The sequence below is a fragment of the Canis lupus genome, chromosome 36 (assembly GCF_003254725.2).
Source record: "Canis lupus dingo isolate Sandy chromosome 36, ASM325472v2, whole genome shotgun sequence".
Taxonomy (NCBI): Eukaryota; Metazoa; Chordata; class Mammalia; order Carnivora; family Canidae; genus Canis; species Canis lupus.
In genome coordinates, this window is record NC_064278.1 from 27900699 (window position 1) to 27919234 (window position 18536).

General features: G+C 33.9%; 1 long non-coding RNA gene across 2 annotated transcripts in view; it reads left to right on the plus strand.

Annotated features, from left to right (window-relative positions):
* Nucleotides 1–18536, plus strand: part of LOC112668232 (uncharacterized) — a 35870-nt gene that overhangs the window by 10479 nt on the left and 6855 nt on the right. The window contains exons 2-3 of one of the 2 annotated variants that reach the window (XR_007408720.1): nt 1497–1618; nt 10584–10763. This is a non-coding gene — a long non-coding RNA (uncharacterized LOC112668232). The remainder of the gene's footprint in view (nt 1–1496; nt 1619–10583; nt 10764–18536) is intronic. The other variant, XR_003141593.3, reaches the window with a different exon arrangement.

Below are 18536 nucleotides of genomic sequence, written 5' to 3' on the forward strand. Positions count from 1 at the left end.
TTAGGTTTTCACTGCCAAATAAAAAAAAATAATAATAAAACCAACAGACAAAATAGGCATACTTTTTTCCTTCAGTCATTTTTATTGTTGATATGTTTAATTGATATTTAATAAATAAAATGATGCCATTAGACATTTTTAAATTTAGCAAAATAATACATTCCATGTGTTTTGTACATATAAATTCACCATAGATTCCTCAATGATTTGTAGTAATATGTTGAAGAAAACAATTGATATATATATAACAATTTTTAAAAATTATTTTAGGTTAATAAAAATACTATAAATCATAGAAAATTCTGTTTTAAAAATAGCTAAAAAAATATGCAAAATCTGAAAATATTACCGATAAAATTTAACATCTATCTTTTGTCCTTTTATCCAGATAAAGAATTAGAAGTCTTAGGTCTGCCCTTCATTATCTATATTATCATCCTGTTCCTCATATCTTAATCTTAAAATAATAACATAAATAAATAAAAATTTAAAATATAGAGATAAATAAAAGGTAAAAACTCCCTCTCTTCCTAACTGCCTAATATGGATTTTAACAAAATACAGCATCTGAGAGTGACTTACTCTATGAATAAAATGTACACATAAATTTTAATTTTTTTTATGATTTTATTTATTTATTTATTCATGATAGACACAGAGAGAGAGAAAGACAGAGACACAGGCAGAGGGAGAAGCAGGCTCCATGTAGGGAGTCTGACGTGGGACTCAATCCCCGGACTTCAGCATCATGCCCTGGGCCGAAGGCAGGTGATAAACCACTGAGCCACCCAGGGATCCCCCAAATTTTATTTTTTTTTAAAGATTTTATTTATATATTTATTTGAGACAGAGATAGATTGTGAGTGAAAGAGAGAGAGAGAGCAGGAGGAGGGGCAGCGAGAGAGAGAGAGAAGCAAGCTCCCTGTAGGGCCTCCATCCTTGGTTCTGGGGTCATGACCTGAGCCCAAGACTTAACCAATTGAGCCACCAACGGGTCCTAAATCTCCATTTTTTACTGTATTAAATGAAGATATATACATAAAACCACTCTTTATTTGTTGCCCTTGTTCATTGTTCCAATTTTTCTTCCATACTTTTTCTACTTTTTATTGTCTTAATGGACTATTTTATGATTCTAGTTTGTCTCCTTTTTTAGAATATCTCTCATATTTATTTATTAAACCTTTTTAGTGTTTGCCTTAGCATTTATAACCTACAGTTATATGGGTGATGCAAGATCTTATAATGACAAAATACTCCTAATTCTTCCTTCCTGTCACCAAGATCATTGCTGTCATTCATTTTACTTACCTAAGTGTACATACGTATTTGAATACATTGATATTATCATATCATAAACACATTATTTATCTGTTAGATCAGCTAAAAAAAGAAAAGTAAGTTTTCCTTTCACCCTCACGTAATCCTTTTCTGATACTCTTCCTTTCTTTACATAGATTCAACTTTCTGACCTATAGCATCTGTCTTCTTTCTAGGAATTCCTTACAAAAGGCAGAATTACTGGTATCAAATTCCTTCAATTTCTATTTTCTGAGAAAGTCTTCATTTTTTCCTCACTTATGAAGGGTAAATCTACAGAGATGCAGAATTTCAGGTGGTGAGTATTTTTTTTCCTCTCTCGGTTCTTTAAAACCTTCATTTCATTCTCTTGCTTACATGATTTCTAAAGAGAAGTCAAAAATAATTCCTATCTTTGGTCATCAGTGGTAGATGTTTTTCTTCCATGTTAAAGATATTCTTCTTTGTCTTTAATTTTATGAAGTGCAAATATGACATATCTAGGTATAATTGTGTGTGCGTGTGTGCATGTGCATTTATTTATCTAGCTTAGTGTTCTTTGAGCGTTCTTGGATTTGAGGTTTGGTGTCTGACATTAATTTGGAGGAATTCCCTGTCATTGTTTTATTTATTTATTTTTTAAGATTTTATTTATTTGAGAGAGAGTACAGAGAGAGCGAGTGAGAGAGAGAGAACATAAGTGAGGAGAGGAGCATAGGGAGAGGGAGAAGCAGACTCCTTTCTGAGCAGGGGGCCAGAGAAGGGGCTCCATCCCAGGACCCCAGGATCATGACCTGAGCCAAAGGCAGATGCTTAACCAACATGAGCCACCTGGATGCGCCATGTCATTACTGTTTTAAATATTGTTTCTGTTCCTTTCTCTCTTTCCCCCTTTCAGTATCCCCACTACATATATGTCACACTTTTTAAAAAGTTATTTTTTAATTTTATATTTTTATTTATATTAGGCCATTATACAATCTTCAAAGTTAACACCAGACACTTTTTGTTGTTGTCTCATAGTTCTTGAATATTCTGTATTTTCAGTCTTTTTTTTTTTTTCTTTCTTTTTTCTGTTCAGGTTTGGAAGTTTCTATTGTTATATGCTCAATTCAGGGTTTCCTTCCTCAGCCACATTCAGTTTACTAATGATCCATCAAGGACATTTTTCAATTATGTTTCAGTGTTTTTGATCTCCAGTATTTTTCAAGTCTTTTCTTAGGATTTTTATCTCTCTGCTTGCATGTTGTATGCTTTTTTTCAATTAAAGCCCTTAACATATTATTCATTGTTTTTTTTTTGTTTGTTTTAATTCTTGGTCTGATCATTCCAACATCCCTATGATATTCAATTTCATTGGTTTTGGTACTTTAGTCTCTTTATACTGTGTTTCTTGCTTTTTCATCTGCCCTGGCATATGCTTGCTGAAAAGTAGACACAATGTACTGAATAAGAGGAATTGTAAATAGGCCTTTAGTTATGTAGTTGTAAAGTGTGGGGTGAAGGACTCATTCTCCAGTGGTAAGATTAAGACTCAATCTTTTGGCGAACCTGTGCCCCATGATTTAGTTTTTGATGAGGACTCTCTTCATGGCATGTGGATGCCCACCTGGTCCTTACATGCTTGCAGACACAGGCCTCTCTGGAATATATATATATATATATTTTTTTTAATAAGTACTCTAATCCTATAAGATGATGATATCACCATTATGACTTGTTTTAACCTTAATTACATTTTTTGAGGCCTCATTTCCAATTATAGCCACACTGGGGATTAGGGCCTCAACTATGAATTGTGGGGACACACAAATATTCAGTCATAACATAAGGAATCCACAAATCTAATGGGGCACCCATAATATCAAACACAAATATCACAGCCTCCATCTCTTCCAGACATGTTAGTCCTTGTTCTTTTCATAAAATTAGTAGACTATGTAGCTCTATTTCTACATCTTAGCAAGAAATATCTAGTTTCATAAAATTCTGTCCAAAATTAATGGCATATATTTACCCTAACTTAAAGTGACTTAGATAAATCTTTGGAATTTCAGGCAAAATTTTGTCCTGTAGGAAAAAAAAAATATTTTGGGAAGATTTGTCTTTAAGCCACACTGGTAAGGAGCTTATTCCTCCTCTGTATGGGCCTAGAAAAAGATACATATAAATTACTCCAACTATTATTTTGGTTCTGTCTTGTTTTTTTGTACAACACAGTGTTTACATCTTACCAAGAGATAGTTAAAATACTAGTATCATAATAATGCAATCACAAAACAGAAAAAAATGACCAGAATAAAACTGAAAGAGCTATAGCCCTAATGATTTTTAAATATATTTTTGAGGCCAATTTTACTTTGTTTTTATTTGTACTTGTATGCTAAATATGTGGAATTAGTTATGCACTACATCAAATTTTATAGATTTCCTTTATACAACTTCACTATGATATAATTACCAGTAGCAGAGTAAGGACTATAGAAGTATAACAAAGGGAAGGATTTCATAAGGTAACAAATTTCTTCCAAGACTCTGTAAATTAATTATGATTTCTCATGTACCATTTATTTTTCATTTTTGGGGGGTATACAATACTGATAAAGTATTTTATGTCTGTAAATAAATGTTTTTTGTATCCCTCTAGGTTTATATTGATCCACGCTAGTGACAAATTACAATTGTTACTATGACCTGGCTAAATTTCATTGCATTTACATTTGATTTACATAAACCCACAAAAGTTCAGCATTGAGTAGACAATTCAAAATTAGTTAAACATAATATTGATTAATATATATTTTATTACCCAAAATTAAAAAAAAAAAGAATTCTTTCTAGGAAGATAAAGTGAATGGTAATCTATTTAAAGCTTATGACTCATGTATACTATATTCTGTTCTTTTAAAGATTTGATTTATTTATTCATAGAAACGGTGGGGGGGTTGCGCAGAAGCACAGGCAGGGGGAGAAGCAGGCTCCATGCAAGGAGCCTGACGTGGGACTCCATCCAGGGTCCCCAGGATCACACCCCAGGCTCCAGGTGGTGCTAAACTACTGTGCCACCGGGGCTGCCTTGTCTACTATATTCTTGACAAATATATAACATTTCTGTATTCAATATTTAGCAAAGTCCTTAGATGATTCCAATGCACCTAACTGTTGCAACCACTGGCATTTCATCTCAATTATTCCTATTGAAAATTCTGTAGCTTTTTGAAGAAAATAAATACTGGTAACAGACCATAATAAATTTAGCTTTTAAAAGATTAAAATTCAATGGTTAAGATCTTGATGTAAAAATCGTTTATTTAATGTTTTTTTTCTTTCTCTCTACTTTTAAAAAAATTTGTTTATACCAAAGCAAAACTAATACATTATTGTGAACTATATTATCAAAGAACAATTTGGCCATCTGGTTTTCTAGCAGATGGTAAATATTTAATAAGGGAATGCCCCATACAGTCTCTAGTTATTAAATATAAGCCATTAAATTTTTTCAACATCCTCCCTGCTTATTCTCAGTGTTAGTGTCTAGGCAGTGTGCTGTGACACAGACAAAAAAAATTTAATACTATTATTTGGATGTAAAAATCAGAAAGATATATTCCAGAGTCAGATAATTTCATTAGCTAAACAAGATGTAAAAATGCACAGTGACTTGACTTGGGAATTAGATTATTTTTCTTTGTATGTCAAAAACTTGTTCAAATATGACCCATTAGTTAAAATGAACATGGCTAAATTCCAAATTATCTTTTTTTCTCTTCTGTCAGCTAATCTGGAACATGCTGACAATGGAGTGACCCATTTTTAGAATGCTCTATCCTTCTGAATAATAATAAATCATGGTGAGATTTTTCTTAAGGAATAAAAAAGATGTATTTCAGCACTTAAATCTCCACTTAAGACACCATGGTTTTCTTTACTTTTAAGCTCCATTCTAATAAGGAATTGATAAATGCTGATGAAACAAGATGATCACACTTTGGACAGTGCTGGATCACCAGAAATAAGACTTTTCCCAAGCACAAACATCCATGGAGGACACAAATTTCTATCATTTAATGTTATTAAAATGTCCTTAACTACCAAGAGCACTGTAGGTGTGATGAACAATGACCAGTAAAAACAATGATAGGCTAACAACTTGGTTATTTCAAGTATATTGAGCAAAAATATTAGAGGAACGTGAGGGGATCAAGTTAGGAGTAGGCTTCACCAGTGACCAGCCTTGGCTTCTTTGTGAAACAGTGCATGTGAATATTTCCTTAGGTAGAAAATGACAAAGTAAAACAAGATGACGTTTATTTCATTTATTCAAAAAGTCTTTTTTATTTGCTCTATTTTTATTGAAATATATTCGACAGTATAACATTGTGCAAGTTTAAGTTATACAATCTGTTGATATGATGCATTTGTATATTATGATTGCCATTATAGCCATAGTCAGCACCCCTATCATGTCACATAATTTTTATTTATTTGTTCAACAAGTGTTTTTTAATTGGTTGTGTCTGTCAGGAAGACCTTTCATTTTTATAGTACAAGTTTCTCTAGGAAAATGCTATAAAATTTCTTCATCATGGCCAAAAAATAAGATTTTTTTTTTCTTTTTGCTTGAGAAACAGTAATATGCTTTATGTTAATATACCTTATAGGGCTTCTTACCTAGGAAAATGTACCTTAAAATGCTTCTTTAAAATTCTTTTAATGCGTCTAAGTCAAAGTTATATTCCATGGAAATGTGGAGTTTTTTTTTCAGCACAATATGTGCAAATTCTAATTTTCTTGAACAGGACAGACCTGGAAACTGTCTTATCCCATCTTTTCCATTCTCACCTTGTAACCTGGCACTTCTGGGCATGTATACACCATCCCCATTACTTGAATATAGTAAATAGTACTCAAGAAAACATGCATCCATTGAAAGTGTTTACTTTTTATATAATTATAATTTATTCTAAGTAATTATATTTAATAATAGAGAAATAATATTTTATCACTTTCATTACTATTTCAGAAGTGCCATTTCAAAAGAATTAAATTTCCCTTTGAAAGTACAGATTGCCTTGACTTATGATGGGATTGTGTTCCAACAAATCCATTATGAGTTGAAAATATCCTAAATTCAAAATACTTTTAATACACCTCACCTGCCAAACATCACCTACCTTAAAAGTACTCAGAAACTTACCTGAGACTACAGTTGGACAAAATCTTCTAACAGAAAGCCTACTTTATTTTAAAATGTTGAGTAATATCACATAATATATGGAATACTCTACTGAGAGTGAAAAATAGACTGGTTGTAGGGGAGCGAAATGGTTGTTAGTGTATTGTTTACACAGGTTGACCATATGGCTAACTAGGAATCCCTGAGCTAATGCTGCCCAAAATCACTAGAGGGTAGCCTACCAAATCAGCGGCCTGGAAAAAGAAAAATTCAAAACACAAAGTACAGTTTCTACTGAATGCATACTGCCTTTACACCCTATAAAGTCGAAAAATTGTATGTTGAACCCTCATCAGGAACCATACTCATTTTAACTCTTATAATGGTGTGTTATTTACATATCACATACTGATGAATGGAACTAAATTTTTTAGGCCTTAGGAATTGACATTTAAAACCTACATTTATCATGTTTTCATAAGCTTTATTTACAAGAGGTAGCAAATGAAGTTCAGAGTCAAAGTGCCTTTGAAAAGGTGGGAGTTTTAGAAGAGTTAACTCTTTAGAGAAGACCATTCTTTTTCCATATCCCTTCATTAAAAACGAAGTCTCCAATATCCTAAATTTTCCACATCACAACAAGTTAATTTACAATTTTCTTTTTCTACCTTCACTCTTTTATGTTATGTAGTATATGATGAAAGTAATATGTGAATAAGTAAAATATAACTCTCTTTGAATAATTCATTGATTCCAAACTCTAGATCCTCATTTCATTAAGATATTGAACTTTAAAACTTTCTTATTCTTTTTTTTTAAGATTTTATTTATTTATTCATGAGAGACACACATAGAGAGAGAGAGAGAGAGGCAGAGACACAGGCAGAGGGAGAAGCAGGCTCCATGCAGGGAGCCCAATGTGGGACTCGATCCCGGGACTCCAGGATCATGCCCTGAGCTGAAGGCAGATGCTCAACCGCTGAGCCACCCAGGCCTCCCTAAAACTTTCTTGTTCTGTTGAATTTTATTTTAAAAACAACAGATTTAATTGGCCATTTTCAATATTTACAATAAACTGGAAAGAGATGAACTTACAAATAAAATTGATATTAAGCTGGTCTAACAATTATGATAGCATCCCAATGTCAGTAGGACTGAGTATGATTTGGGGAGTACTTGTGGCAAAAATAAAAGGAACATCTTTGAGTGCCTGGTATTTGAATTTGTTTCCTAGGATCACCCCTTTTCTACCTTTTGTAAATAAAAACAAATGAAGAAGCACCTGAGTTGCTCAGTTGGTTAAGTGTCTGCCTTTGGCTCAGCTGTGACTCTGGGTCCTGGGATGGAGCCCTGCATTTGGCTCCCTGCCCAGTGGGGTGTCTGCTTCTCCCCTCTCTCTCTCTCTCTGCTATGTCCCCCCCACTTGATCTCTCTCAAATATATAAATAAAATCGTTAAAAAACTAAACAAGGGATCCCTGGGTGGCGAAGCGGTTTAGCGCCTGCCTTTGCCCCAGGGCGCGATCCTGGAGACCCGGGATCGAATCCCACGTCGGGCTCCCAGGGCATGGAGCCTGCTTCTCCCTCTGCCTGTGTCTCTGCCTCTCTCTCTCTCTCTCTCTCTCTCTGTGACTATCATAAAAATAAAAAATAATAATAATAAACAAAAATGAAGATCCTAGTCTATCATATGATTGGTTACTTAGATATGTAACATCCATAGTTCATCTTCCATATCCATTTTATTTGTATCCTGAAGAAAAATCTCATCAATTTTAATTTATTTGAGGTACCCCGTGTTGGCATCACTCTCTAACATTTATACATTTAAATGAGATAAAAACAATGTTTTGTCAATTTATTTAAAATATTATATTTATCCAAATGATACTTTTAATAAGACAAGATGTTTAAGTTTAAAATATGTCCATGTATGAAACATCTTGAATTTATGTCAAAATTGGTGACATTGACCTCAGAGAGTATTTATGCAGATCTAATAAATTTAACTACTTTGAGACGATAACATAAGAGTTTGGCACTTGATATGCTCAAATTCAAGGCACAGTTGTTATTTTTCTAAGATCTATAAATAAGAATGAACAGGCAATTTGCCAGAACATCGTGTAAAGTAGCAGTAAGTTTCAGGCTGTTGAAACCCTGTCTTTCTTGAAGCAGCAGTGGGCCTGGTTTCAGTACATTCAAAGATGAGCACTGGAAATGACAAAAAAAGCAGAAATGGTGTAAGAAATATAAAGCAAAACGTGGGGGACTTTATCATTTTTCTGGTTTAAAACAATATTAAAAAGCAGTATTTTCAAATTCTATGTACTTTGTTAATTGTATTAATAGAAAATGGACTGAAAATATGCTAAACACCAAAGAGTAACAGTAATTTTTTTAAATTTCTATTTGGTTTATTTAACCTTAGAGTAAAAGAGACAGGTTGTCATCTAAACAAGTATCAGAAAAATGACAAAACAGCATATTTCTCACAATCATACATTAGAAGAAGACCAGAGAATTTATCTGTTTCATATAATTTTAGTCTTCATCTATATGTATGATTTTTACCCTAGAGTGTTTAAGGTATTATATAGAATAATTAGAAGTGGCGAAGTGAACCCACTGATGAATGAAAAGCTATTAAAAAGGAATGTCTTGAGTTGTAAGTGAAGGGGAAAGAAGTAAAAAAGTAAGAAAAGGGAAAACTAAAAGAAAAAATAAAAAGCTGTGTAAAAAAAAATTCATTTTGCAGAAATTTTACAAACTGAAAGCGGAAAAACTGGAAATTTGATTAGGACTAGAAAGAAATTTTAGAGGGAAAAAAAAAGAGCCATTACAAAAGAATGCTGCTTAATGGTAAGGATTTCAAGCTTAAGGAGGGACATGACATAGAACCAATGAATTAAACTGTTCATTTTAGTATAGACTTCATTAAATATGTTCTGCATACAACTGTAATTGGCAAACTAGGAAATTAGAATTGACATAAAGAGCTAATACTACAGATATGAAAAGGAGGAGGGTGAGCCTGGGTGGCTCAGTCAGGTAAGTATCTGACCCTTGATTTCAGCTCAGGTCGTGATCTCAGGGTTGGGAGATTGAGTCCCGAGTTGGGCTCCGCGCTTGGTGTGGAGCCTGCTTCTAAGATCCTCTCTGTCCCTCCCACACCCCTCAACTCTCTCTCTCTCCCTCTCTCAAAAAAAAAAAAAAAAAGAGAGAGACAATCTTTTCATTTATGAACAAATAAAAATATAAAAATAAATGCCATAGATATAGATGCATTTGTAGTTTTTTTTTTTTTCAAACTGTTTAAACATGGATTATAGTTTCTTAGGAAAATGTGCTTTTGCGGTTCTCCCCTAAAAAGATCCCAACAAGATTTCCGTAGGTAATTCAAGTATTAATATAAGATTTTGAGACACTGTTATAGAGTCTGCAGACTGAGTTTCAAAGCAGCTGCTGCTTCCCACTGTACAGGTGTGTCGGGGCTTCCTTTGACTCATCATGGTAGATACATGGGAGCTTTTTATAAACAGTCTAGGGTCGGACCAATTATCTGATCATGGGCTTAATGTGAAACAACTCTAGATCAATGGTTTTGTTAAATCAGTAGATGTGCCCAGACATGAAAGAATAATTCCTAAGGCAACTCATCAAAACTCAGGAAGACCGGGCATATCCATCGACTTCATGTGGACTCATTAATTGGTGCTGTCTTCAATGTCAGCAAGTACTCAGTTATGACTTGGACTAGATGGTCATATTGAAGCTGGTGAACATATGACCCAATATTGTATCTAAAAAAATAATGAATAAGTATTTTCATTGACGGGTGAAGAAGAAATACTTTTAAAACGCAGGGGAGGAAAAGGGGGGAAATAAATATTTTCACTATTCATTATGTGAGCATGAGAAAGCTCCTTTGGCCCATTGAAATGATCAAATGCACTCGCTAGCAGGTAAATATTAAACCTCAAAGTACCAGCCAAATTGTTATTTTTCATACATAAAATATATTTCTTCAGTTTACAAGCACAAGCACTAACTATAAATAAATATATCAAGGTTAATACATATTCTGGAACAATTTAATTTTATGGTAGATACCAAATAAGGAGGCCTGGGGTACCAGAAAGACGCAGCTGAGGAATACTCTGCTGAAACCTCCAGTTCAGTTCCTGCTGTCAAGTACAGACGCACTTCGCTCTGTGGCCCTTCGCTTTACTGCACTTCACAGATACTGTTTTTAGAAATTAAAGGTCTGCGGCAGCCCTGCATGAAAAGTAAGTCTATTGGCACCATTTTTCCAACAGCATTTGCTCACTTCACGTCCTTGTGTCACATCTTGGTAATTCTCACATTATTTCAAACATTTCCTTCATTAGTCCATTCATTTTTTATAAAACATATACATATTTATTTATTTTAAAGATCTTATTTATTTATTCATGAGAGACAGAGAGAGAGGCAGGACACAGGCAGGAGGACAAACAGGCTCCCTGTGGGGAGCCCAATGTGGGACTCGATCCCGGGACCCCAGGGTCACGACCTGAGCTGAAGGCAGGCGCCAAACCGCCGAGCCACCCAGGCTGCCCTAATATTACATTTGTTTGGGTGATCTTTGCTCAGTGTTGGTGACTCACTGAAAGCTCAGACGATGGTTAACATTTTTTAGCAATAAGGAATTTTTAAACCACATACATTTTAGACACGATGCTCTAGCCCACTCCATAGGCCCCATCATATAGGCACTGGGAAACCAAAATAATAGGTTTGACTCTCTGTACTATAATATTCACTTCATCTGGCACCGAACCTGTAGTATCTCTGAGGTGTGCCTGTGGCGTATCATTTATGGTTTAGGAATTTTATTCGCTGCTTTTTTTTCAAGTGTGTTTTGTTACATTTCGTTGTTTCTGATGCTTGAAAAGATCTTAAAGTTTATCTTTATTTTTTTTAATAATTTAAATTGCTTTATGATATATGCCTTATAGCTTCAAATCTGGAATTTTTGTAGGCTTTTATTTTATTATTTCTTTCATTGTAAGCTTTTGATTCTGTTTGTTCCTACATAGACACTTTTTTTTTTTTTTTTTTACACCTTGTTTTTTACACATCATTTACACCTTGTCTGCTAAGGTGTGTATCATCTGCATACCATTCATTATTGTTGAAAATCTTGGCCTAGGATGAAAGTTGTTTTTCTTCCTTTCTCCCTCTCTCTTTCCTCTTTCCTTCCTTTCTTCCTTTTCTTCCTTTCTTCCTTTTCTTTTCTTTCTTTCTTTCTTTCTTTCTTTCTTTCTTTCTTTCTTTCTTTCTTTCTTTCTTTCTTTCTTCTCTTTCTTTCTTTCTTTCCTTCCTTCCTTCCTTCCTTCCTTCCTTTCTTTCTTTCTTTCTTTCTTTCTTTCTTTCTTTCTTTCTTTCTTTCTTTCTTTTCTTCAATTTCCCTATTAGAGGATATTTCCTCTTGCCTTAAACATTACTTGGGGCACTACTATGGTACCATATACCATTAAATTCATAGCTTTAGGTTCTCACAGCCCCAGATGATCTGAGTCTCAAATATGCTTTATCCTTGTTCTTTGCCCCCATGATCCACTCAGTATCAAGACAATCTTCTTTAAAATCCCCTGGCAGATATTATTTTACAATAATGCCAGGGCTGTGGCACTTTGGTGTCCCAGATGAATGTAAGGGCATCTCCTCTTAAGTTCCCCAGCTTATTCAGACCCTGTTGGCCCTTGATTTCTTTCTTAGCACCGCATAAATCCACCAAAGACCAAACCAAATTTATTTGGATCATCAAACACTCAGAACATGTGTGGGTTCAGTCACCTGGTACCCAAGGTAGCAATCAGAGTTCATTTTTTTTCCCTTAGAGAATTTCATCAGCTTTATACTATGATGTCAGCTCTTTGACATTTTTAAGGTGAACTTATAAATATACTTTGCCCAGCATTTTTAGTAATTTCTGAAGATGGAAGTACAATGTATAGACCTTTCTTCAATGTTTACGTATCTAATAAGGTATTTTCCCTTCTCAGTGTAGGAGCCATAAACACTTTCTACTGCATAATGAATAACTGAACACTGTGTCTGACATCGGTAAAATTAAATAAGCTTGTACCACATTAGACAACAACATATTTTTAATCATTATTTCACATCTTAAACATGAAGACTTTCTAGAAAAGTTTCTCCTCATACTCACTTTTTTTGGGGGCGGGCTTTCATTAGTATGTGCACTTGGCTCTATATTTGTTTCTATCATTTGTGCAGAGATGGGTCTTAAAAGGTCCTAATCACTCTCTAGCAATATCACTCTCTTTATCCATAGCTACTCATTGGTGGCTGAAAGATGTACAGATTTTATTTTTACTCAAAGTTCTACAATTTAGAACATAACTCTCTGATTCAATTTTTCACTACTCTATTATCCAAACAGTATAGATATGACTGGTTAAACTCCTACTTCTGTTTATTTATTTTTTGATATTTTTCTCTCAAAATCTGATGACGTATTTCTGTTGATATAGTCACCCACTGGTAGAAACCAAATTAAATGTCACTTGCTGTATGAACTTTGCCCTGATGAATCAACTCTGAGTGATTTGACATTCCTCTGAAGTCAGACTTTTACTTACATATTTTAATATCTAGTGTTTTTTCTTCAAGTATTTCTTTCATTCCCTATGTTGCATAAGCTCATGAAGTAGGAATATGATCGTATCTACCTTTTTTTGTCACAGTCGCTAAAACATTTTTCACATATATTAACATGTACATATATATGCCAACACACATATACATATGTATTGCCTAGAATAAGGAGTTTTTGTTTGGTGCATTTTTAAAAATTAGTAATATCCATTAATTTTTAGGGGACACGCACCTTGTACTTTTGTGTCATAATTTTGTTTGACCCATGTGGTATATAAGGAGTTGCCCATATGATCTCAAAAAGACCAAAAAAATCCCATTATTCTATCCTCAAGATCATAACAGACAATTTCAATGCAATATGTATCCATCCAAGCATAAGTAAGTTTTTAGAAAGATTCTAATATAACATCTTAGTTTAGTTAACTTATGTAAAGACTAAGTAATTCAATTTAATTACTAGTGAAAACATTTCCAAAATTGGGCCCTGTGGATACTTAAAAAATCACAATGTTTTCTTGGTGGAAGAAAATAGTTAACAAAATATTGCATGGAATTTCGTTCAGTCTCAGGGACACCTTGATCAAATCATCCTCAAAACACCAATACAGAATTTCTAGGCATGTATGGTATTAGAGACAAATACCAAGCTGAGGCGATCAAACAGTTTTGTTGAAATTATTTCTTAAGTCCTGATTAACGGGTAATGGTATGATACAATACAACTTGGGAAATGGAATCTCTTTACCTATCCTTGATCTGAAGGGACTACAGAGCTGACATCTTGCCTAAATGGAGGTTGTATGTTCACATCCAAATTCTCTTCAATTCGTCCTCATGGTCTTCTGGGATCACCACATCCCAGGTGTGGAGGGACTCAAGGATATTTGGTTTTGGTGATGCATTTTTTGATGCCTACCATATACCCCTTTGAGGGGCTAAGTAAATTTAATGTTGAGAAAAGTCTATCAAGTCTCATGAAGTTTGCTTATTAATCTGAATCTAAGATCATTGTACTGTTTGAGCAGTTTAATAATAGTGTTTCATTAGATATGTGTGAGCAATATTGGGTTTAAATGTGTTAATTTTTTTTTTTTTTTTTTTTTTTTTACTGTAGACTCTTCAGAGGCTTTAACTGTACTATAGAGAGGGGGAAATATAGTGTGTCATACTACTCCCTGTTATTTGACACAATGCATTTTATGCAGCTCTTTGTAGGGATTGCACAGTCAGAAATCTTTCCCTAGGCTATGTAAGACCTGGGTATTATCACTTTGGTAGTTAATTTAATTATTTGTAAATTAATATTTGGCAGCTAACTAAATTATAGGAGAAAAAGCATAATATGTAAATTTTCTAAAATAGTTATCTACAACAAATGGCTAAAAACTTAAGAAATACATATAAAAAGCATGCCTATAATACATCACCATAATTTGAAAGGAAATTCTATTTGTACAATTGTTAAATGATTTTTTTGTCATAGTCTAACCGATATACTGGAGAAGCAAGACTCACGAGATACAATCAGGTATCAACCTAATATCTACTCATTTTGTTGAAAGCACTCTAGCTCAGGTGCTATGATTCCCCCATTCCATCTATTTTTCTCTCTATCTCTCTGTCTATCATCTATTTCTTTTTAATTTTTAAAGAATACCAGTTAGTTGATACACTATAACGTTAGTTTCAGGTGTACAATATACTTATTTAATGCTTCCATATAACCTGATGCTCATCACAAGTGCCCTCCTTTAATCTTCATCTTGTATTTTACCCATCCCCTACTCCCTTGACACTAGTTACCATCAGTTGGTTTTCTATCATTTCTTGCTTTGTCTCTCTGTTGGTTTTCTTTCCCCTCTTTGCTCATTTGTTTTATTGCCTAAATTCTACATAGGAGTGAAATCTTATGCTATTTGTTTTTCTCTGATTGACTTAACTCACTTAGCGTAATACTCTCTAGCTCCATCCATGTCATTGCAAATGGCAAGATTATATTTTCTTTTTATGGCTGAGTAATACTCCATTGTGTGTGTGTGTGTGTGTGTGTGTGTATCATATTTTCTTTATCCATTTATCAGTCGATGGGCACTTGGGTTCTTTCCATAATTTGGCTATTCTAGATAATGCTGCTGTAAACTTCGATGTGTGTGGATCCCTTTAAATTAGTATTTTTGTATTCTTTGAGTAAATACCTAGTAGTTCAATTGCTGGATTCCAGGATAGCTTTATTTTTAACTTTTCGAGAAATCCCCATATTGTTTTCCACACTGGCTGCACCAGTTTGCATTCCCACCAAAAGTACTCGAGGGTTCCTTTTTCTCTACATCCTCACCAACACTTGTTGTTTCCTCTGTTTTTGATTTTAGCCATTCTGATAGGTGTGAGGTGCTATCTCATTAGAGTTTTGGTTTGTATTTGCCTGATGATCAGTGATGTTGAGCATCTTTTCATGTGTCTGTTGGCCATTTGTATGTCTTCTTTGGTAAAATGTCTATTCATGTCTTCTGCCCATTTTTAAATTAGATTATTCATTTTTGGGTGTTGAGTTTCATAAGTTCTTCATTGATTTTGATTTTATCAGATATGTCATTTGCAAATATCTTTTCCCATTCAGTAGGTTGCCTTTTAGTAGTTTAGTTGATTGTTTCCTTCATTGTGCAATAACTTTTTATCTTGATGAATAGCAACATGCAAGAGAATAAAACTAGACCAATTTCTTACATCAAACATAAATATAAATTCAAAATAGATTAAAGACCTAAAAGTGAGACTTGAAATCATAAAAATCCTAGAGAACCCAGGCAGAAACCTCTTTGACACTGGCTGCAGAAATTTCTTTCTAGGTCTATCTCTTGAGGCAAGGAAAACAAAAGAAAGGAAATTTTGAAAGGAGTGACTATCTGAGTCTATATGGTTTGATTATAAGTAATGGGAAATTAGTTAAAATCAATTAACCAAATTATAACCGGTTAAAGGTAGATTTAATTCTACTTAATCATGTGGACTTAAGTAATAAATGCTCATTCCTTCTTAGCTAAGAATGATCATACATGGTTTTAAAGGTTGAGATCCAGAGTCTTCAGTCTTCCACCTTTCTATCTCATCATTTCACTTGCAGTTTGTTCCACATACTTTGACTTGCCACCTTGGCTCAACAGACTGCTTTGTCAAATGTTTCACAAATTTATAGCTTTTCTGGGTTTCTCAAACATGTGTGTGTGTGTGTGTGTGTGTTATTTCCTTTTACTTTATGAACCAGGCCATTTCATGGAATCTATTTCATGAAAACATTCAAAGTTGAAATTAATTTGATATTTTTCTTTTTTTCAGAAGCATAAAGATGAATTCAGAAACTGCCCTGAATCCCCTTCACTTCTACACTTCTACTCATACATGGATTCATTTATTTATATTATTACAATCTGCAAAAAGCCAATCATCCATAAAATTGCAAAATGTGCTTAAATAACTTTTTTTTAATTCTATAGAATACTCAAATCAAATAAAGATTGAGTAGACTCCACTGTGCTCCTGAAATATCATGTAAAACTTTAAAGAAAGGAGGCTGAAATGTGGCAATTGTCATGAAACTATCACTGATGATTTCCCTTGCTCTTAATCTCACTTATTAAATTATTTATTTCTGATACTATGTTTTTCATTTCTAGACTTTCCACTTTTCCTTTTCTATGGTTTCCATATATCTACTAAAATATCACTTGCCAAAGCATGTTGTCTACTTTTTGCCCTAGGCATTTTATCAGTTATGTTCAGATCATTGTCCAATAAGTCTTAACCACTTCAGAGTCTTCTTCTATTAATATTTTGCATCTCTTGACCACAGTTTTTGTTTCCTTGCTTTTTTATATGTCTCTTTATCTATAAATCCACACCAGGTATCTCATACAGAAGAGCAATGAAAGATGAAGCAATGCTATTTTTCTACACAAGTCCCTTTTGCTGTTAGGTCATTAGAGTGGAAATCATGTCAGCCTGATCTTTGGTTCATCTGGGTCAGGTCTTCATTACAACTTTATTTTGATTCAGTTTATCACTGGCTGTAAACTTTTTTAGAGCAAAGTCAGGATTTTTTCATGGGTTCTAAGGGTAAGAGAGGCTTCCCTCCCGCCCTCCCCCATCATAGCTCATCTGTTTGGCAGATTGAATCTTTGGGAAGTTCTCTTATTTTTCACTCTTATCTTAGTTCTCTATGTGGTAATATGCTCAATAATATCCAGATTGTCTCGAAAGGTTGTCTCTTAGCTTTCTTGCCTACTAAGGCATTTTGTTGGTGAGATATCAAATTTCCTGCCTCAAACTTCAGTAAGTGGAAATTTAGAGTGACTTTTATAGCTCTGCATTCCCCTGCTCCCAGTATTTGAAGAGACTTTGCCTCCCAGACCTTTTTCAATCTCCCTCCCTCCCTCTCATTAGTATATTTAAATAACATTGGGTCCTAAACTCTCTGATGAGTTTATAAAAATAGCTATGATTTGAAGTTTACATGGCCTTTGGATGGGTTTTCCCCTTTATGGAATGTGTCTTTTATTGTCTGGCAGCTTCAGCATTTACTACTTATTTTCCTTTTCAGCAATTCGACTATATTATGTGTAAGAGGTTCTTTCTTTTATTTACCCATTCTCTGAGCTTAGTGAGTTTTCTGCATCGTTGGATTTATGTCTTTTGAAAAAAACCTTGGACTGTGCCTTTCAAATATTTTCTCTGTCTCATTCTTTCTCTCCTTTTCTTCTCAGAATAAACTCATATCCATGTTAGGATTGTTGCCATTGTTTCTCAAGCTATAAGTATTTTTCTAAGATTTTTTTTCTCTTTGTGTTATGACTTGGATTGTTTATATTGACCTCTCTTCAAATACATTATTTTATTCTTTTGCTGTGCTTAAGTTTTGGTTAAGCCCATAGGTGAATTCATTTTGGTTATTGTATTTTTTTCAGTTCTCTTATTTAAATTGAGTACAATTGAAGCTTTTATTTCACTGCTGATTCCCTCATGTTCTTAAATTTTGTCCATATTTTCCTCTAGAACTCCTAACACTTATCAAAGCTATTTTAAAGAACTTATGTGCTATTTCCAAACCCTCTGTAAAGGCTGATCCCTTTGTAGATTTATTTCTACTGACCTGCATGTTCTTTTGATTGTGGGTCACATGTTTTTTGTTGTTGTTGTTGTTTATTTGTTTTGCTTTTTCATATGCCTGTTAATTTTTTGAAGTTATATTTCTACAATTGTGTGGGGTGGGGAAAAGAAAGGACTAAAGATAGTAATATCTGCTACCAGAGGAATGTATAGCCACTCCTTTCATCACTCCATCTATGCTTGAATGGAGTACTGAGTTAGTCTTATTATAGTTGAGCTGGATGGAGCCTTGG